Source organism: Lathyrus oleraceus, chromosome 2 (genome assembly GCF_024323335.1).
Source record: "Lathyrus oleraceus cultivar Zhongwan6 chromosome 2, CAAS_Psat_ZW6_1.0, whole genome shotgun sequence".
NCBI lineage: Eukaryota > Viridiplantae > Streptophyta > Magnoliopsida > Fabales > Fabaceae > Lathyrus > Lathyrus oleraceus.
This window is the reverse complement of record NC_066580.1, coordinates 32,313,421-32,336,273: the sequence shown is the minus strand read 5'-3', so window position 1 is coordinate 32,336,273 and position 22,853 is coordinate 32,313,421. Positions and strand designations below refer to the sequence as shown.

Sequence of the window (22,853 nt, the reverse complement as noted above, 5' to 3'; positions counted from 1 at the left end):
TGGTTTAAGAAATCTTTATTGGTTTGCTGTTGAGAAGCTATAAAGTTTTCCATCATGATTTCCAAGTTGGATTTCCTAGGGGCGTTATTGTTAGGTGTAGATGGGATCGGCTTCTGATATCCCGGAGGTATAGCTGGGGCTCGATTTGGAGATTGTCCAGGTGCGTATAAAGCATTATTACTCTTATATGAAAAATTGGGATGATTCTTCCAATTTGAGTTATAGGTGTGCGAGTAGGGGCTTCCTTGAGCATAGTTTACTTGCTCCGCTTGGATTCCTGTTAGGAGTTGACAATCTGCAGAAGTGTGACCTTGGATTCCACAAACTTCGCAATTCTGAGTTATGGCAACTACGGTGGCTGGAGGTGATACATTTAAACTTTCAATTTTATGGACCAGAGCATCCACTTTTGCATTAACATGATCAAGGTTACTTATCTCGTACATGCCAGTTTTCATTTGAGGTTTTTCTACCATTGTTCGTTCGCTTCCCCACTGATAGTGGTTTTGAGCCATGCTTTCGATAAGTTGGTAAGCGTCAGCATAAGGTTTGTTCATTAGTGCACCACCTGCGGCGGCGTCTATTGTTAACCTCGTGTTGTACAGGAGACCATTATAGAAGGTATGAATTACTAACCAGTCCTCTAAACCATGGTGTGGACAAAGTCTCATCATGTCTTTGTATCTTTCCCATGCTTCGAAAAGAGACTCGTTATCTTTCTGTTTAAATCCATTTATCTGGGCTCTTAACATAGCTGTTTTGCTTGGCGGAAAGTATCGAGCAAGAAAAACTTTCTTCAACTCGTTCCATGTGGTGACTGAGTTTGAAGGAAGAGATTGAAGCCATCTTCTAGCGCCATCTCTTAATGAGAAAGGAAAAAGATGAAGTCGAATTGCCTCTGAAGTGACACCATTAGCTTTAACAGTATCAGCGTATTGGACAAATACGGATAAATGAAGGTTTGGATCCTCGGTAGGATTTCCAGAGAATTGGTTCTGTTGTACTGCCTGCAACAGTGAAGGTTTGAGTTCAAAGTTATTTGCTTCGATTGCGGGTGGAGCAATACTTGAATGCGGCTCATCTTGCGATGGAGCGACGTAATCTCTAAGAGCACGAGCTGGTTCTGCCATCTCGGGTATCGAAGGGAAAATATTTTTGAAATCAGGAAATTCAACAGGAGGGAGATTGTTTGCAACACGATATTCCCGAATTCGTCATAAGACTCGGAGATATAGTTCAATATCGTTGATTCGTAAGTAGAACGGTTCGCCTTGTGAGCGAGTGTGTGGCATACAAATCAACGAAAGAAAGAAAAGAGAAAGAAAAGCCTTAGTTGTCTACAGCGTAACAGAAGAGTTACGATATCGACTAAATAAAAGTCCCCGGCAACGGCGCCAAAAACTTGATCACGACTTTATGAGTCGAATTTGGGGTACAAACTGCAAGTGCACAGTTCTATCGCATAGTTTTAAAAGATATCGATCCCACAGGGACTTATGAATCGATATACCGTTATCTAAGGTTACTTCGTAAAGCTAAGGCAGGTAATACTTTGATTGTTTGGGGGAAAAGCTAAAACTAAAATAAGATCTAAAATAAATATCTAATAAGCGGATATCGGTATGTAGTTCGTCGTAATTAGGGAATCAATTCTTTGTTGGTTTCTTGGTTTTAAAATAAATCTTTTCAGTTGACGCTATTGATTAAAAGTCTTATCTCAAACTCTCGCTCTGTTGAATTAACTATGATTTTATATTAATGTAGCTGTCACTTATAGTTAAGTCAAAAACCACTTTTTGAAAACAATAGGATCCGTAGAAACTCTTTTTAAGAAAACACTAATCGTTTAAACACCCTTATCTCAAACTCTCGCTCTATTGACTTAGGTTATATAATTAAATTCAAATGCTTAACTCTCGTCCTCACATTCAATCTTTAAAAATAATTTTTGAAAAAGGTTAGAATTTAATTAACTCTAAAAATTGCTCTCGCCCTGATCTAGAATTAATGTCCAATTTACACTGTCCAGTCAAAAACTCAAACTCTCGCTCTATTGCTTTTAACTTCTTTATGTCTTTTACTTTCGTACAAAAACCTTGTTATTAAACCTGTAAATTGAGACCGTAAAAAGAGTGATTTTAATTTTAAACTTAATTAAACCAATTTGGTTTTGATTCCTTCATTCCGCTTACTCTACATACCGATACCTAAGTAAATCAGCCAGACATGCTAAACAGACTTAAATAATTATCATGCATAAACAGATTCATCTCAGGCAAATAATATAAATAAACAGTAAAACAGGGCATATATATATATATTCAAACAATAATTAAAGAACATGAGAAATTAAATAGCAGTCTTGAACACTCCACCACAGGTCGGTTAGATTTGTTCTTGAATTCTTCAATCAGGCAGGAAAATAAAAGCGAAGGAATAAAAAACAAGATTCTAACGTAAGGTTAGATCCGGTAAAAGGTACACAATAGTTTCCGGTGTAGAAACTATTGTGCGAAAAAGAATTAATTAAATGCTAAAAAGGAAAATAGAAATTGCAAGGGAAACAATATAAAAATCGTAAAAGCTATGCTGTAAAAAATGTGCTCGTACTGCTGGAAAAGAAAAATGCGAAAAAGCGAAAACGACAAAGAAATCTGGAAAAAGCGTGGAACCGAGAGCTTTCCAAAAAGCTACTATTTATACTGCTACTTGTGTAACTGCTTCCAAGGGTTTTCCGTGTACACGGTCTTTACGTTCCGAGGGTCAAGCGTGGAAGTAGCTTCAACGTGGTCTGTTTCAACGTGGTCAGTTGCGTTCCTGGTGCCAAAAATATAGGGGAACGGTGTGACGTCCGTCACACCATGTGTGACGTCCGTCACACCATGTGTGGCGCTCGTCACAGAAGTGTGCAAAGCGTGACGTTCGTCACAGCCTTTGTGACGCTCGTCACAGGCACATCGCCTGTGCTTTTTGGGCTGGGCTTTGGCTTTTGATATTTGCTTCTTTTCATTCCTTTTTGCACCTCCTTTTCTTCCTTTTTTACTTGTGCTTCAAATAAACCACCTGAGATAAAATAGAAAGAAAATACCGCGTAATATCTAATAAAATGAAATAAATTGAAGTAAATAATAATATAATTTAATTAAATTGAGTCCTAGAATGTGATACTATTTCATGTTATCAACTTGACTTAAAACACAATGTGATATTTTTGAGAATGAGAAATACCCTTAATGGTAAAATGACTGTTTTACCTTTATCTTACAAATTTCATTAATTTATAAATAATTGGCCTACTAATCAATAAATTAGACTGTGATATCACAATCTCCCCCCTTAAAAGAATTGTATCCCCAAAATTCACACTTTATTAGTACCTCCTACAAAGCTTGCTTGTCCTAATGTCAACTTGACTCACATACTTTGCCAACTAAGAAACCTCCCAACTTGACTGCCATAGTTTATGGTTACCTTTACTGGAATTATGTTCTCAGGAGGACAAATGTTGGACCATATATCTGGGACAACGTGTACATCTGGTTTATGACAGATAACAGATTATGGGGAAAATGTCATACACGAAGTATGGGACATTGTATACTATAAGGTAAAAATCAGTTACACGATCAAGTTATGACATGTTAACTTATACAAGATGATGAAGCAGAAAAGTAAAAAAGAAAATTATAATTGTTAACCAAGGTCAGTGTAAAATACACTTATATCTGGGGGCACTCTACCCAAGAAAGGAAATTAACTCTTCTATAGAATTAGTACAAAGTGTCTTAGATGAACAAGCCCTTTGTTCAATGCCCCTCTTCTTAATTCTACCCTAGTGTCTTTCTATTTAGGACTTCTCCTAAATATGAGAACCCCCTCTTACTCTCTCTCAATCACTAATCGTATGTGATCAATATCAATAAACATAATGATGAATGTTGAATACAACTCAACTAAACAAACCAACTAGTATGCCCTATGAATGAAGTAATAATATGATGTACAGTTAACACAATCACTTTGTTCTCAAGATTATAAAATTAATGTCTTGGAATAAAGTTTTACAACTCAACTAATAAACAAAACTATATGCCTTAATATATGAATTCAGGCGCTAGAGTGGTACACAACAGTAACTCAAACAAAGACTAAAAAATATAAACCCTAATGCAAAGATTATTTAAAATGTGCGCCCCTCAAACTCTAGGTTTGAGTCTCCTTACATAGAAATGTTAGCTCTGCTTTTTTTTCTTGAATAAGATCACATCAAGAAATATAGAGGATTTGGTTTTAATTTATTTCACAAAATCCTCAAAAAGATATATTTTTTTTATTCAAATTCAAATTTAAATATCCATTTAAATTGAATTGATCTCAGTCAATCTTTAATAAATAAATCCACATAAATGCATTTCTAAATTACAACAACAAATCTTATTGAAAATAATCAAAAATTCCGTACCTAAAAACATTCATCATTGCCTGCTGACTAGGGTCAGATGTTGCACTACACGCATGCTGGAACATCGTGTTCAAAATGTTGCACCAGAACATCCAAATTGACTTTCTTCATGAAATATAAATCTTCTTTGTAGAGTAATCTTGGATACAATAAATATGAACCAAATATTCCTTCAAAGCAAACCCAATCAAGTCTTCTTATACTATATCAAATCCAAGTCTTTTCCAAATTGATTTGGATTAACAAAACAAACTTCTTCCAAAAGCACACTTTTGCATTTTCTGAAGTAATTAACACCAAAAGAAATCTGAAGGAGATATGAAGATGCTCAGAACCTAATACTTACACCCAGATGTCACACACCATGTGTTGAACGTCTTGCTCAACAAGTTGCTTACAACCAAATCTTTCTCTTAAGAACTTTAGCAAAAACTTGGACTGACAAAATCTTCTTAGAAACAAATACAATCATGCTCAGATTTTTGTTGGAACAAGTTTGGTTCTACAATTATCCTTGAGTTTTGATGATAACAAAGTGTAGAGAGAAATTTGTGTACTCTAACTATTTTTCTAAGTATGCGGAAAATAGAAGACATATTCTTACTTTGAAAACGTCCAGACTCTGAACCAAAAGATACATTAGAAGAGTGTTTACAAGAAGTCAGGCATCTGATTCTACTGGTCAATGTTTCTAAACATAAACCATCCAGATAGACTCTGATAAAGGTTATGACTACCAGCTTCTAAAAGTCTCAGAACTCTAAAGACTCTGAAATCTCACCAAGTTCCGGTGACAAATTATGAACTCTACTCAAGCTTCATCAACTTGTATAAGAAGCATATGATTAAAAGATTTTAATCCAAAAGTCAACGACTGATTGATGTGACAGAAGTACAAAAGCAAATATACGTTCTATGTAAAGTATTGTACTTTTTACCAAAGAAGTTCCTCTTGTCCCATCATCCTCACCAACTATCTGCTGCAAGTACCACTCAGATGTTGCAATATGAAGTGACCTTCATACAACAACGGCGTTGAGGATATTCCAACTTCACCCTCAAACATATCTATTTCTTCCTATATGTTAAGGTCATTGAAGATTGGAAAGGTAAGTGACTGGATTGCATAGCAATACATACACTTAAAAGAACATACATGAAAGAGATAAATAAAAGAAGTGTTTTTTGTAACACTTTATACTACTTTCAAGATTACTGAATGACCGCATAAACCAACACATGTCTTTTTGGCATGCTTTGTCCTTACTCACACACTTTCCGGGAAACTTCCCAGAAGGTCACACATCCAAATACTACTCCAATTCAAACCTCATTAACTATGGATTTCTTATTTGTTAGGCTACCAAAGAGAAGATGTATCTTGTTGGTATAGGTATTGCCAAATAATCCTCATAAGTCTTCCTTCAACCATAAAGTCACATCCTTGCACAACTTCAGGATCCCTCTCATTCCGATTTGAATTCGGTGACCACTGTCTGCCCTTTCTGGCCTCGAGTGTTATATTCATTCTCTTCTCTCTTCGGCCTCGGGTATTACATGCCCACCAGCTTCCGCTTGGTTCGTCCCCGAACCATGTCCTAGTGGGAGATGTCTTACACGGGTACCACTATGTAACACCCTAATCCTCAAATCAACATTTAATAAAATATTTCAAATATGAATCACATATTAAAGTGTAAAACATGATTCACCAAAGCATAAAAGTCTCAAATACCAAATAGTCATGTAAATAAGCAGTGGAAATTAAACAAATTCGGACATAAAGTCTCAACAACAACTCTAACAAAATAAAATAAAACATAACACAAATAACCGAAGACATCCCATCTTTATTGCTACATATCAGAACGACTCATATAAGACCCAATGATAAAAGCTAAATGGGGCATTGAAGTCGTCCCCTAGCTCAACAGTTACTCCTATACTTGATTGTGTGTACTCCCAATGAGCACAAATGTCATAGCAACAAACAGGGGGTGAGAATACATATAACAAATATTAATGGTGAAAATCATCAAGACAGGATAGTAATAACGAATATAACAACATTCTTATTCAAACTAAAAACACAATCAAACGAATCATAATGCAAATGCAATGCAATGCCACCATCTTCATCTCAAATGCATGTAGTACCAAAATCAATGGGATCAGAGGTATGTTATTGATATTCTCATGTCTCTAGTTCCTCTCTGAACCGTGTCCCTCTCTGGACGTGAGACCGCCATAGTCCCTTTCTAGACCAGGCCATCATTGGACCGAAGTCATACCTATCTCTGAAATACATGAAAGCATGATCACAACCAACACATTATGCAACATCATCATCATCATCTTGTTAGACGAGGGAAACGATCTAGAGGGGGGGGGTAATAGATCGCAAATAAAATTTTCTCCAATTAAAAAATAGGTTTTAAAAATTATTTACTATGGAAAGCGAAAGCAATTCTGGTTCGACATTCGTGTATCCTGAACCATTATCGGAAGAATCAGACATATATATAAATCGTAATAAAACGTAAACCAATGATGAAAAATAAATCAATATGTTTTCTAAAAGTAACGTTTGAACAATTAACACTTTGTAATCAATTTCCAATGATTTAAGAAACAAAATTTGACTAAAACAATTTATCAAACACTTGGTGTCCAATAAATACCAGGCTGCTTTTTTGTGTTGATGATATGAAAAGCCAACTGCAATTATCTTACAAAATTGTTTGAATTATTTCAACAAAACCAAAATTATCAGTTTATTAAATGGCACACTGAGTGAAATATCAAAATATATATATATATATATATATATATATATATATATATATATATATATCATATCTCTCTCTCTCTCTCTCTCTCTCTATATATATATATATATATATATATATATATATATATATATATATATATATATATATATATATATATATATATATATATATAGAGAGAGAGAGAGAGAGAGAGAGAGAGAGAGAGAGAGAGAGAGAGAGAGAGAGAGAGAAAGAATACAAAGATTTTTTTAAGAAGTTCCCCAATTGTCCTAATTATGGGTATGTTTTCCCCCAATTCCAAATAGAATTGAGATATGTAATTAACCTTTGCAAGAGTTGTATACAAGAGAAAAAGTAGCAATCCAAACCCCCAAATCATATGTTTGATGTTTATCATAACTTCTTTTCTCCCCTTGATCTTAAGCAAGATCAAGTGACCTAAGACTTCAAATTCGATCCTCCGGTAACCGCTAATCCTTTGACAAAAACTCCTTTCTTAAAAGCTTTCACTCGGTTGAATCCTCGTTGCAAAATCCTGTGCAAAATCCCCCAAAATAAACCTTGATCTTGGAGGGAAAACCCTAATTGGTTTTATCAATGAAACCCCCAAAGAATACTCAACCCAATTTGATTACGACAATCCTAAATTGGACCTTATCAATCTTATCTAGATGGTACCCAATAAAAATGATTACATGTATTTGTTGTGTGTATGCATAGAAGAAGGGTGAAGATGATGATAAGTTTTTTTTTCTATGTTCTTGGTTTCAATTTTGAGAAATGATACATATATATATATATGTGTGTGTGTGTGTGTGTGTGTGTGTGTGTGTGTGTGTGTGTGTGTGTGTGTGTGTGTGTGTGTGTGTGTGTGTATGTGTGTGTGTGTGTGTGTGCGTGTGTGTGAGAGAGAAGAGAAATATCATAAAGACGTGCCATGTTGAGTCCAAGAATTATGTTGCCCCTGACCCCACTTATGTGAAGAGGAACAAACGCATAAAAATAATAGAAAGAGTCGGACGAGTTGACCCATGTGCCTTAGGAGTGGACCCAAAAAGTCTGAGAAAGAGAAAAATAATTAATAAAAATCAAATGGGTTAACCCATACAAGTTAGGAGTCGACCCATATTGATAATATATTTTGAAAATATGGAAATTCATGGATGTGTCTACCCATACGAGCTTGGTGTTGACCCAAACTAAATTGAATTTCTGAAAATAGAAAAATTCATGGTCTATGTTGACCCCAATCGACTGTGTGTTGACCCATAGAGTCCATACATAATTTTTTTGAAAAATGAAGGTTTGGGGTCGACCTATTGATGGATTGATTCGAGACATACACTGTGAACTTAGAAAACTTCATGCAAAAATGTCATTTATCATGTGAACGAGTATATAAATAACATGCTCAAACACCAATAGCATCAAAAATACTTCAAATGTGATGAAATAATAGCATGAAATACATATGATGATGAAATAAAAACATGACGTCACTATAAGCATATAGATTGAAACACTCACGGGTTATCAATGAAAATTTTGGAAGGAACATATCATATAAAAACTTAAGAACAAAGAGATAAGTGAAACGATATTACCTCATAGGATGAGAGATGGAGGACGCACTCACATGAAGTATAAATTTCGAACGAAAGTTAAAACAAATGTAAAAAGTGCATTCAACAAAATATTTTAGGCAAGATTTGAGATATCGAGAATCCCCAATTCCCATCGAATATTGAAAAATGGCTCAGTCACAATAGGTTTTGTGAAAATATCGGCAAGTTGATTTTTGTTATCAACATGTTCAAAAATGACATCGCCTTTTTCAACATGGTCATGTAGGATATGATGACGTATCTCAATATGTTTAGTATGAGAGTGTAGCGTTGGATTTTTTGTTAAGTTAATCGCACTAGTATTATCGCACATTATCAGAATACGTTGAAGTTTCATACTGAAGTCCAGTAGTTATTGTTTGAGCCATAAAATTTGAGCACAACAACTACCTGTTGTGACATATTCCACCTCGACAGTCGACAAAGCAACAAAGACTTGCTTCTTTCAATGCCAACTAACTAAGGAGTTTAAAAATATGTGGCAAGTTCCACTAGTACTTTTCCTATCCAATTTGCAACCGGTAAATTTGGAATCAGAGTAACCAACCAAACTACAATCACTACCTTTGGAAAACCAAAACCAATACTTAGATGTACTATGAAGGTATCTAAGGATGCATTTTACAACTTTTAAATGTGATTCCTTATGAGCGGATTGATACCGAGCGCACATGCACACACTAAACATAATGTCTGGCCTAGATGTAGTAAGATATAAGAGTGGTCTGATCATACCTCTATACCTTAAAACGTCAGCATGCTTACCATTTTCATCTTTGTCCAAGTTCCCGTTAGTGGGTATTGGAGTGTTAATTGACTTTGCATCTACCATTCCAAAGCGTTTAAGCAACTATTGGCAGTACTTTATTTGACACACAAACATTCCTTCTTTGAGCTGGTTGATTTGAAGTCTGAGAAAATATTTGAACTCACCCATTAGACCCATCTTAAATTCTCCATGCATTAGCTTTGAAAACTCTTTTACCAATTTCATGTTAGTAGAACCAAATACGATGTCATCAACATAAATTTGAACTTGAAGAATATGGTTTCCTTGATGTTTAATGAAAAGTATTGTATCACCGTTCCCTCTAAAGTATCCTTTATCAAGTAAGAACTTGCTAAGTCGCTCATACCAAGCCTTAGGGGCTTACTGAGACCATATAAAGCTCATTTTAATTTAAAAACATGATTATGATACTCATGATTTTCAAAATTGGGAGGTTGTGAGACATACACTTCCTCATTTATATAACCATTAAGGAAAACACTTTTCACGTCCATTTGAAATAATTTGAAATATTTGGAGCATGCAAATGCTAGTAAAAGGAATATAGCCTCAAGGCGGGCAACCGAAGCATAGTTTCCTCATAATCTATGTCCTCCTCTTGGTTATATCCTTGAGCCACTAGTTGGGCCTTGTTCTTTGTTATCACTAAGTTTTTGTCTAGTTTATTTCTCTCAAGCTGGTTTTGGTGAAAAAGTTACACATGTCAAATACAATCTTCTAACATGTGGGCTGCAACATATGGTCTCTTAGAAATAGACATATGGAAATTGCAGTTAGTTCAAATTTCGTATATCCAAGATTCTCTTCATGATAGAAGATTTGCAAGTCAAGGAGAAAAGTTGATTTGGATGTACTGGTGCAACATGTGGAACATGATATTCCAACATGCGTAGTACAACATCTGGCCTTGACAACATGTCATGTTGGATGTTGTTTGATGCATATTTTTTGATTGGGTTTTAGTTAGATTTGATGTGGTTATTTTAGCAATGTTTGGTTGATTTGTTTGACAGCTGAAGATGTTCAAATTAGATTTAAATGTGATTTAAATTTGAATTTGAAATATAACTAATCATATCTTTTAGAGAGATTTAAGGAGAAAATCATATCCAACTGACTCAGTTATTTTCTAGACAAATTAAATTCAGATGCCCATTGGAAAAAGACAAAAAGATATTTCTATATAAGGATACTCAAATCTATTTGTTTGACAAGAGCTTTGGTGCGCAATGTAACACCCCGATAATAATAAAATAATTATTTAAATTGAGTTAATAATATATTTATTAATTTAATTAAATAATTGGCAATTTATTATTTTTATTATTGGATTATTATTATTATTGGAATAATATATAAGTTGGAAAATATATAAAGAGTCCATTTTGGGTAAAGAAAGTTTTTCACGTGAAACTCAGAGAAGCGATCGTGAAAGAGGAAAGGGGCAAAGAGACAGAGCAAGGGCTGAAGGTTGAAGAGAGAAAAGCTTGGAGCTCAAAGATTTGCCGGATTAATCAGGTAAGGGGGGTTTATCGTCGATTAATGGGTATTATGGGATAATATGTAATGGGTAGTGATAAGCCGTTGATTTGACCCTAATTGGGATTTGTGAATGCTGAAATTGATGTTGGATAAACTGTGTTAAAAACTGTAATTGAATCGATAGTTGTGTGAGTCGTATTTTGCTGGGCGTATAGCTTTTTACGGAATTGGAATCGGAGGTCCGGAAGTCCTCCAATGGCGGAAAATGCGGAGAATTCTGCATTCTGCCTTGAGTTAGCGCAGGAACAGCTTCTGTCTTGCGTTAACCGGTTAACCCAGGGTGTTAACCGGTTAACACTGTTTTGAATTGTGAAAATGTGCTGTTTTGCTTGCGTTAACCGGTTAACCCAGGGCATTAACCGGTTAACACTGTTGTGATTGCTGAGATATTGCTGTTTGTGCTGCGTTAACCGGTTAACCCAGGGCGTTAACCGGTTAACACTGTTAAGTTTTGGGACAGGAAGCGTGTTGTGCTGCATTAACCGGTTAACCCAGGGCGTTAACCGGTTAACGCTGTTGCATAGTGGAAAAATTGTTAATTTAAATGTTGTGTGCCTAATTGGTGGTTGCCTATATCAGTGTGTGATATAGTAGGGATTATTTCCCGCTGTTTCGAGTAGTATAGGTATTAGTAGAGTGTGCTAATACTGTGTTTAATTGATTTACATGATAATGATGTGTTGATGATGTATGATGATATGCATACTGACGTGAATGTATATATATTGCATGTATGTGTGAATGGACTGCTGTATGGCTTAGAGTGTGAGCATATGTCTATTCTTGAATTGTTGTTGATGTTGCATTGCTAGATGATTAGCATGCATGGCATAGCCTCTGGGGCTGTAGCTAATTCCCACGGTGAGGAATTAGTGAGTGAATCATGGTGGATTTGTTGTTGATGTTGGCATGCTAGATGATTAGTGTGCATAGTCTAGCCTTCGGGGCTGTAGCTAATTCCCATGGTGAGGAATTAGTGAGTGAGTCATTAGATCTCAATGAGTGGGACTAGTGAGCTTAGTAGCCGTATCTGGATTTGATCGGTGAGCTTGAACCATATGTTCAAGAATAGTCGGTACCGCATGTGTTGAGTCTCATTGCATAATGTATGTATGGCGTATAATATGAATGGATGTATTCCAATATTATACGTGTCTTTGTGTTGCTGTAGAGTATGATTTGAGATTATACTTGTGTGTGATGGAATGTTGAGTATGATGTGAGCTGATGTGCTGTTACTGATTGTATGTTGTGGTTAGGGTGATTAATGTGTTAAATTACTTAACATTGCATGGTATATTATAATGTTTATTATATTGATTGAGGAACTCACCCTTACAACTATTTTTCAGGTAACGAGAAATGAGTTGAGTAGAAGCGAATGCTTGGAGTCTAGTGTAGTCTCCTTAGTGGGTCGTGCTCTGATAGATGTAACATCGGGATGGGATATTTACCTTGTTGAATAATTTACATTGAATGTTACATGTTTTACATGATTGAGGAGATCTCTATCCGTTGCGTTTTATGCAATTGTTTATGTTTTGAATTAATAAAAGAGCATGACCGTTATATGGTTGAATGATGTGAATATTATGTGTGACACCCTTGCAGGGCATAATTACTCTGATTGATATTTTATTATTTTAATTAAATATTTGGGGTATTTTAGAAGGGTGTTACATTAGTGGTATCAGAGCATAGTCGGTCGAGTCGAGTCGTAATTATTCTGTTTCCCCTGTACGGTATAGGTGTTGTGTAACCCTATCAGTACTCATTGTTTTAGTTGTTTGGGTTTTCAGAATAGAGATGGCTGGAAGAGGTAGAGATGATGCTGCGATTGCTGAGGCTCTGGGTATGCTAGCTGGAGTACTTGGAGGAAATCCGAATGTTGTGGGAATGGGAGTTGCTCGTCAACTGAGTGAGTTCCAGAAGAACAATCCTCCAATGTTCAAGGGAGCATACGATCCAGATGGTGCTCAGAAGTGGTTGAAGAAGATCGAGAGAATCTTCCGAGTAACTGAGTGTGCCGATAACCAGAAGGTCAGGTTCGGTACGCATATGCTATCAGAAGAAGCTGATGATTGGTGGGTTGCTACCCGCACTGAGTTGGAATCTGCTGGGAATACTGAGATCACTTGGGCTGTGTTCAGAGAGAGATTTCTGAGGAAGTACTTCCCAGAGGATGTCAGAGGAAAGAAAGAGATAGAGTTTTTGGAATTGAAGCAGGGCAATCGGTCTGTGACTGAGTATGCTGCGAAGTTCACAGAGCTGTCAAAGTATTACACTCCCTATAATGAGGCTGCTGGAGAATTTTCGAAATGTGTGAAGTTTGAGAACGGGTTGCGTCCCGAGATCAAACAGGCTATTGGATATCAGCGGATCAGAGTGTTTTCTGACTTGGTTGACTGTTGCAGGATTTTTGAACAGGATTCCAAGGCCAGAGCAGAGAGCTATCAGCAGAGGGTTGATAGGAAAGGCAAGAATCAGAATGATCGTGGAAAACTGTATGCAGTTGGCAAAGGTTTTCAGAAGCAGGGTGTGATGAAGAGGCCTAGTGGGGGAGACTCTAGTGCTCCTGTTAAGTGTTATAGATGTGGTCGGGCTGGACATCGTGTCCATGAGTGTACCAGTGCTGAGATGAAGTGTTTCAAGTGTGGAAAAGGTGGTCATTTGGCTGCAGAGTGCCGGTTGAAGACTGTAACTTGTTTCAACTGTGGAGAGTTGGGTCATATCAGTCCACAGTGTCCTAAGCCGAAGAAAGAGAATCAGTCAGGAGGCAAGGTCTTTGCTTTATCGGGTTCTGAGACTTCTGCAGATGATCGTTTGATCCGAGGTACGTGTTATATTAATGGCTTTCCTCTTGTAGCTATTATTGACACCGGTGCTACTCATTCCTTTATATCTTTGGATTGTGCTGTGAAACTTAAGTTAGAAATATCTGAGATGCATGGTAGTATGGTGATTGATACTCCTGCGAAGGGTTCAGTGACTACTACTTCAGTTTGCTTGAGTTGTCCTTTGAGTATTTTTGGTAGAGACTTTGGGATAGACCTTGTGTGTCTTCCACTAGTGCAGATTGATGTTATCTTGGGAATGAACTGGTTGGTGTTTAACCGAGTTTCTATCAATTGTTTTGATAAGACTGTGATATTCCCTGAGGTTGAGGAAGGAAAAAGTTTGTTTCTATCAGCGAGGCAGGTGAATGAGGAAGTAGCGGATGGGGCAGAGTTGTTTATGCTGTTAGCGACCTTGGAGGCTAAAGATAAACTGGTGATTCGCGATCTAGCCGTGGTGTGTGATTTTCCTGATGTGTTTCCAGAAGAAGTGAATGAATTACCGCCAGAGCGTGAAGTTGAGTTCTCGATTGATTTGGTACCTGGTACTAGACCGATATCGATGGCTCCGTACCGTATGTCTGCTGTTGAGTTAGCTGAATTGAAGAGTCAGTTGGAAGATCTGTTGGATAAGAAATTTATTCGTCCGAGTGTGTCACCGTGGGGTGCACCAGTGTTATTGGTTAAGAAGAAAGAAGGTACTATGAGGTTGTGTGTGGACTACAGACAACTGAATAAAGTGACGATCAAGAATCGGTATCCTTTGCCGAGGATTGATGATTTGATGGACCAGTTGGTTGGTGCGAGTGTGTTCAGCAAGATAGATTTGAGATCAGGATATCATCAGATACGTGTGAAAACTGAGGATATTCAGAAGACTGCTTTCAGAACAAGGTATGGACATTATGAGTATTCTGTAATGCCTTTTGGTGTGACTAATGCGCCTGGAGTATTTATGGAGTATATGAATAGGATTTTCCATCCGTACCTAGATCAGTTTGTTATGGTGTTTATTGATGACATTTTGGTGTATTCGAAATCTGAAGAAGAGCATGCTGAGCATTTGAGAGTGGTTTTAGAAGTCCTACGAGAAAAGAAGTTATTTGCTAAACTCTCTAAATGTGAATTTTGGTTAGAAGAGGTTAGTTTTCTTGGTCATGTGATTTCAAGAGGTGGTGTTGCTGTGGATCCTTCTAAGATAGAAGCGGTATCTAAGTGGGAAGCTCCGAAGTCTGTTGCTGAGATTCGAAGTTTTCTTGGTTTGGCTGGTTATTATAGGAAGTTCATTGAGGGATTTTCTAAGTTGGCGTTACCGTTGACGATGTTGACTAGAAAGGGGCAAGCGTTTGTTTGGGACTCAAAATGTGAAGGAGGTTTCCAAGAGTTAAAGAGAAGGTTGACTACTGCTCCTATTCTGATATTACCGAGTTCGTCGGAACCATTTGAGGTTTACTGTGATGCTTCATTGTTGGGTTTGGGTGGTGTGTTGATGCAGAATAAGCAGGTTATAACTTATGCTTCGAGACAACTGAGGGTTCATGAGAGGAACTATCCGACACATGATTTAGAGTTGGCAGCTGTGGTATTTGTTCTGAAATTATGGAGGCATTACTTGTATGGGTCAAGATTTGAGGTTTTCAGTGACCATAAAAGTTTAAAGTATTTGTTTGACCAGAAAGAGCTGAATATGAGACAGAGGAGATGGTTAGAATTTCTGAAGGATTATGACTTTGGTTTGAATTACCATCCGGGTAAAGCAAACGTAGTGGCTGATGCATTGAGTCGGAAATCATTGCATATGTCTATGTTAATGGTTAAGGAATTGGATTTAATTGAGCAGTTTAGAGACTTGAGTTTGGTGTGTGAGAGTACTCACAATAGTGTTAAATTGGGAATGTTGAAGTTAACAAGTAGTATTCTGGATGAGATCAGAGAGGGTCAGAAATCCGATGTGTTTTTGGTTGATAAGTTGACCTTAGTGAATCAAGGCCAAGGTGGTGAATTCAGAGTTGATGAGAATGGTGTTTTGAAATTTGGTAATCGGGTGTGTATTCCGGATGTTACCGAACTTAAGAAGAGTATTCTTGAAGAAGGACATCGTAGTGGCCTGAGTATTCATCCTGGAGCTACGAAGATGTATCATGATTTGAAAAAGTTATTTTGGTGGTCGGGGATGAAAAGAGAAATTGCGAGTTTTGTTTATTCCTGTTTGACTTGTCAGAAGTCAAAGATTGAGCATCAGAAGCCGTCTGGGCTAATGCAACCGTTGGCTATTCCAGAGTGGAAGTGGGATAGTATCAGTATGGATTTTGTTTCTGGTTTGCCGAGGACAAATAAGAATTTTGAAGCCATTTGGGTGATTGTTGACAGATTAACGAAATCGGCTCATTTCATTCCGATCAGAATGGATTATCCGTCGAGTATTGTTTCGGACAGAGATCCTAGATTTACATCGAAGTTCTGGGAAGGTTTGCAGAGGGCTTTGGGAACTAAGCTGAGATTGAGTTCTGCATATCATCCGCAGACTGATGGTCAGACTGAGAGGACGATTCAGTCATTAGAGGATCTTTTGAGAGCTTGTGTTTTGGAAAAGGGAGGTGCTTGGGATTGTTATTTACCTTTGATTGAGTTTACCTACAACAATAGTTTTCATTCGAGCATTGGTATGGCACCGTTTGAAGCTTTGTATGGTAGGAGATATCGGACACCTTTATGTTGGTATGAGTCCGGTGAGAGTGCTGTGGTTGGACCGGAGATTGTTCAACAGACTACGGAAAAGATTAAGATGATTCAGGAGAAAATGAGGATTGCTCAGAGTCGTCAGAAGAGTTATCATGATAAGAGGAGGAAGTCACTTGAGTTCCAAGAGGGAGATCATGTGTTTCTTCGTGTTACTCCGATAACTGGTGTTGGTCGAGCTTTGAAGTCGAAGAAGTTGACACCTCGATTTATTGGTCCTTATCAGATTTTGGAGAGGATAGGGGAGGTAGCCTATCGTGTCGCTTTACCGCCGTCGCTTGCGAATTTGCATGAGGTTTTTCATGTGTCTCAGTTGAGGAGGTACATCCATGATCCGTCGCATGTAGTCCAAGTAGATGATGTACAGGTGAGAGATAACCTGACTGTTGAGACATCACCTATGAGGATCGAGGATCGAGAGTTGAAGCAGTTGCGGGGTAAAGAGATTGCCTTGGTGAAGGTAGCTTGGGGAGGACCAGCAGGTGGCAATGTGACTTGGGAACTGGAGAGTAAGATGAAGGAGTCTTACCCAGAGTTGTTCGCTTGAGGTATGTTTTCGAGGACGAAAACTCTTTTAGTGGGGGAGAGTTATAACACCCCGATAATAATAAAATAATTATTTAAATTGAGTTAATAATATATTTATTAATTTAATTAAATAATTGGCAATTTATTATTTTTATTATTGGATTATTATTATTATTGGAATAATATATAAGTTGGAAAATATATAAAGAGTCCATTTTGGGTAAAGAAAGTTTTTCACGTGAAACTCAGAGAAGCGATCGTGAAAGAGGAAAGGGGCAAATAGACAGAGCAAGGGCTGAAGGTTGAAGAGAGAAAAGCTTGGAGCTCAAAGATTTGCCGGATTAATCAGGTAAGGGGGGTTTATCGTCGATTAATGGGTATTATGGGATAATATGTAATGGGTAGTGATAAGCCGTTGATTTGACCCTAATTGGGATTTGTGAATGCTGAAATTGATGTTGGATAAACTGTGTTAAAAACTGTAATTGAATCGATAGTTGTGTGAGTCGTATTTTGCTGGGCGTATAGCTTTTTACGGAATTGGAATCGGAGGTCCGGAAGTCCTCCAATGGCGGAAAATGCGGAGAATTCTGCATTCTGCCTTGAGTTAGCGCAGGAACAGCTTCTGTCTTGCGTTAACCGGTTAACCCAGGGTGTTAACCGGTTAACACTGTTTTGAATTGTGAAAATGTGTTGTTTTGCTTGCGTTAACCGGTTAACCCAGGGCGTTAACCGGTTAACACTGTTGTGATTGCTGTTTGTGCTGCGTTAACCGGTTAACCCAGGGCGTTAACCGGTTAACACTGTTAAGTTTTGGGACAGGAAGCGTGTTGTGCTGCGTTAACCGGTTAACCCAGGGCGTTAACCGGTTAACGTTGTTGCAGAGTGGAAAAATTGTTAATTTAAATGTTGTGTGCCTAATTGGTGGTTGCCTATATCAGTGTGTGATATAGTAGGGATTATTTCCCGCTGTTTCGAGTAGTATAGGTATTAGTAGAGTGTGCTAATACTGTGTTTAATTGATTTACATGATAATGATGTGTTGATGATATGCATACTGACGTGAATGTATATATATTGCATGTATGTGTGAATGGACTGCTGTATGGCTTAGAGTGTGAGCATATGTCTATTCTTGAATTGTTGTTGATGTTGCATTGCTAGATGATTAGCATGCATGGCATAGCCTCTGGGGCTGTAGCTAATTCCCACGGTGAGGAATTAGTGAGTGAATCATGGTGGATTTGTTGTTGATGTTGGCATGCTAGATGATTAGTGTGCATAGTCTAGCCTTCGGGGCTGTAGCTAATTCCCATGGTGAGGAATTAGTGAGTGAGTCATTAGATCTCAATGAGTGGGACTAGTGAGCTTAGTAGCCGTATCTGGATTTGATCGGTGAGCTTGAACCATATGTTCAAGAATAGTCGGTACCGCATGTGTTGAGTCTCATTGCATAATGTATGTATGGCGTATAATATGAATGGATGTATTCCAATATTATACGTGTCTTTGTGTTGCTGTAGAGTATGATTTGAGATTATACTTGTGTGTGATGGAATGTTGAGTATGATGTGAGCTGATGTGCTGTTACTGATTGTATGTTGTGGTTAGGGTGATTAATGTGTTAAATTACTTAACATTGCATGGTATATTATAATGTTTATTATATTGATTGAGGAACTCACCCTTACAACTATTTTTCAGGTAACGAGAAATGAGTTGAGTAGAAGCGAATGCTTGGAGTCTAGTGTAGTCTCCTTAGTGGGTCGTGCTCTGATAGATGTAACATCGGGATGGGATATTTACCTTGTTGAATAATTTACATTGAATGTTACATGTTTTACATGATTGAGGAGATCTCTATCCGTTGCGTTTTATGCAATTGTTTATGTTTTGAATTAATAAAAGAGCATGACCGTTATATGGTTGAATGATGTGAATATTATGTGTGACACCCTTGCAGGGCATAATTACTCTGATTGGTATTTTATTATTTTAATTAAATATTTGGGGTATTTTAGAAGGGTGTTACATTAGTGGTATCAGAGCATAGTCGGTCGAGTCGAGTCGTAATTATTCTGTTTCCCCTGTACGGTATAGGTGTTGTGTAACCCTATCAGTACTCATTGTTTTAGTTGTTTGGGTTTTCAGAATAGAGATGGCTGGAAGAGGTAGAGATGATGCTGCGATTGCTGAGGCTCTGGGTATGCTAGCTGGAGTACTTGGAGGAAATCCGAATGTTGTGGGAATGGGAGTTGCTCGTCAACTGAGTGAGTTCCAGAAGAACAATCCTCCAATGTTCAAGGGAGCATACGATCCAGATGGTGCTCAGAAGTGGTTGAAGGAGATCGAGAGAATCTTCCGAGTAACTGAGTGTGCCGATAACCAGAAGGTCAGGTTCGGTACGCATATGCTATCAGAAGAAGCTGATGATTGGTGGGTTGCTACCCGCACTGAGTTGGAATCTGCTGGGAATACTGAGATCACTTGGGCTGTGTTCAGAGAGAGATTTCTGAGGAAGTACTTCCCAGAGGATGTCATAGGAAAGAAAGAGATAGAGTTTTTGGAATTGAAGCAGGGCAATCGGTCTGTGACTGAGTATGCTGCGAAGTTCACAGAGCTGTCAAAGTATTACACTCCCTATAATGAGGCTGCTGGAGAATTTTCGAAATGTGTGAAGTTTGAGAATGGGTTGCGTCCCGAGATCAAACAGGCTATTGGATATCAGCGGATCAGAGTGTTTTCTGACTTGGTTGACTGTTGCAGGATTTTTGAACAGGATTCCAAGGCCAGAGCAGAGAGCTATCAGCAGAGGGTTGATAAGAAAGGCAAGAATCAGAATGATCGTGGAAAACCGTATGCAGTTGGCAAAGGTTTTCAGAAGCAGGGTGTGATGAAGAGGCCTAGTGGGGGAGACTCTAGTGCTCCTGTTAAGTGTTATAGATGTGGTCGGGCTGGACATCGTGTCCATGAGTGTACCAGTGCTGAGATGAAGTGTTTCAAGTGTGGAAAAGGTGGTCATTTGGCTGCAGAGTGCCGGTTGAAGACTGTAACTTGTTTCAACTGTGGAGAGTTGGGTCATATCAGTCCACAGTGTCCTAAGCCGAAGAAAGAGAATCAGTCAGGAGGCAAGGTCTTTGCTTTATCGGGTTCTGAGACTTCTGCAGATGATCGTTTGATCCGAGGTACGTGTTATATTAATGGCTTTCCTCTTGTAGCTATTATTGACACCGGTGCTACTCATTCCTTTATATCTTTGGATTGTGCTGTGAAACTTAAGTTAGAAATATCTGAGATGCATGGTAGTATGGTGATTGATACTCCTGCGAAGGGTTCAGTGACTACTACTTCAGTTTGCTTGAGTTGTCCTTTGAGTATTTTTGGTAGAGACTTTGGGATAGACCTTGTGTGTCTTCCACTAGTGCAGATTGATGTTATCTTGGGAATGAACTGGTTGGTGTTTAACCGAGTTTCTATCAATTGTTTTGATATGACTGTGATATTCCCTGAGGTTGAGGAAGGAAAAAGTTTGTTTCTATCAGCGAGGCAGGTGAATGAGGAAGTAGCGGATGGGGCAGAGTTGTTTATGCTGTTAGCGACCTTAGAGGCTAAAGATAAACTGGTGATTCGCGACCTAGCCGTGGTGTGTGATTTTCCTGATGTGTTTCCAGAAGAAGTGAATGAATTACCGCCAGAGCGTGAAGTTGAGTTCTCGATTGATTTGGTACCTGGTACTAGACCGATATCGATGGCTCCGTACCGTATGTCTGCTGTTGAGTTAGCTGAATTGAAGAGTCAGTTGGAAGATCTGTTGGATAAGAAATTTATTCGTCCGAGTGTGTCACCGTGGGGTGCACCAGTGTTATTGGTTAAGAAGAAAGAAGGTACTATGAGGTTGTGTGTGGACTACAGACAACTGAATAAAGTGACGATCAAGAATCGGTATCCTTTGCCGAGGATTGATGATTTGATGGACCAGTTGGTTGGTGCGAGTGTGTTCAGCAAGATAGATTTGAGATCAGGATATCATCAGATACGTGTGAAAACTGAGGATATTCAGAAGACTGCTTTCAGAACAAGGTATGGACATTATGAGTATTCTGTAATGCCTTTTGGTGTGACTAATGCGCCTGGAGTATTTATGGAGTATATGAATAGGATTTTCCATCCGTACCTAGATCAGTTTGTTGTGGTGTTTATTGATGACATTTTGGTGTATTCGAAATCTGAAGAAGAACATGCTGAGCATTTGAGAGTGGTTTTAGAAGTCCTACGAGAAAAGAAGTTATTTGCTAAACTCTCTAAATGTGAATTTTGGTTAGAAGAGGTTAGTTTTCTTGGTCATGTGATTTCAAGAGGTGGTGTTGCTGTGGATCCTTCTAAGATAGAAGCGGTATCTAAGTGGGAAGCTCCGAAGTCTGTTGCTGAGATTCGAAGTTTTCTTGGTTTGGCTGGTTATTATAGGAAGTTCATTGAGGGATTTTCTAAGTTGGCGTTACCGTTGACGATGTTGACTAGAAAGGGGCAAGCGTTTGTTTGGGACTCAAAATGTGAAGGAGGTTTCCAAGAGTTAAAGAGAAGGTTGACTACTGCTCCTATTCTGATATTACCGAGTTCGTCGGAACCATTTGAGGTTTACTGTGATGCTTCATTGTTGGGTTTGGGTGGTGTGTTGATGCAGAATAAGCAGGTTATAACTTATGCTTCGAGACAACTGAGGGTTCATGAGAGGAACTATCCGACACATGATTTAGAGTTGGCAGCTGTGGTATTTGTTCTGAAATTATGGAGGCATTACTTGTATGGGTCAAGATTTGAGGTTTTCAGTGACCATAAAAGTTTAAAGTATTTGTTTGACCAGAAAGAGCTGAATATGAGACAGAGGAGATGGTTAGAATTTCTGAAGGATTATGACTTTGGTTTGAATTACCATCCGGGTAAAGCAAACGTAGTGGCTGATGCATTGAGTCGGAAATCATTGCATATGTCTATGTTAATGGTTAAGGAATTGGATTTAATTGAGCAGTTTAGAGACTTGAGTTTGGTGTGTGAGAGTACTCACAATAGTGTTAAATTGGGAATGTTGAAGTTAACAAGTAGTATTCTGGATGAGATCAGAGAGGGTCAGAAATCCGATGTGTTTTTGGTTGATAAGTTGACCTTAGTGAATCAAGGCCAAGGTGGTGAATTCAGAGTTGATGAGAATGGTGTTTTGAAATTTGGTAATCGGGTGTGTATTCCGGATGTTACCGAACTTAAGAAGAGTATTCTTGAAGAAGGACATCGTAGTGGCCTGAGTATTCATCCTGGAGCTATGAAGATGTATCATGATTTGAAAAAGTTATTTTGGTGGTCGGGGATGAAAAGAGAAATTGCGAGTTTTGTTTATTCCTGTTTGACTTGTCAGAAGTCAAAGATTGAGCATCAGAAGCCGTCTGGGCTAATGCAACCGTTGGCTATTCCAGAGTGGAAGTGGGATAGTATCAGTATGGATTTTGTTTCTGGTTTGCCGAGGACAAATAAGAATTTTGAAGCCATTTG

General features: G+C 38.1%; 1 non-coding gene across 1 annotated transcript; it reads left to right on the top strand.

The window, feature by feature from the left end:
• The first annotated feature begins 645 nt into the window (after positions 1-645).
• On the top strand, positions 646-752 carry LOC127125140 (small nucleolar RNA R71). The gene has a single exon (XR_007804599.1). It is a non-coding gene; the product is annotated as a small nucleolar RNA R71 (small nucleolar RNA).
• Positions 753-22,853: the final 22,101 nt, after the last annotated feature.